A 358-nucleotide genomic window follows, 5' to 3' on the forward strand; every position below is an offset into this window, starting at 1 on the left:
GACTGTGGGTCATAGGGACACTGAGTCAGTTTCATAAAGTAAGTATGGATCGTAGTCCACAGTAGAAGGTGGAGTACCCCAGTGTTTATTTATTTAATTCCCAAACCATATGGATTTTTTTCTCATCTAATGAATTTATTATGTTTGTTTTAATGATATGATTTTTAGAATTATTATTTGAATTTTTCTATATCTCTGGATATTTTATTTATCAAATTGGGATTCATAAAAACAAAGATATTCATTTTAGATTGATTTAAATATTCAAATTTGATGTTATGGATTTCTAAAAATCATATAATTAATTTTAATAATTTTAATATTGCATGGGAGACCCAATATGTTAATGGGCTCACCA

The sequence above is a fragment of the Amborella trichopoda genome, chromosome 3 (genome assembly GCF_054954075.1).
Source record: "Amborella trichopoda isolate Santa Cruz 75 chromosome 3, AtrichopodaSantaCruz75HAP2 v2.0, whole genome shotgun sequence".
In the NCBI taxonomy this organism is placed as follows: domain Eukaryota; kingdom Viridiplantae; phylum Streptophyta; class Magnoliopsida; order Amborellales; family Amborellaceae; genus Amborella; species Amborella trichopoda.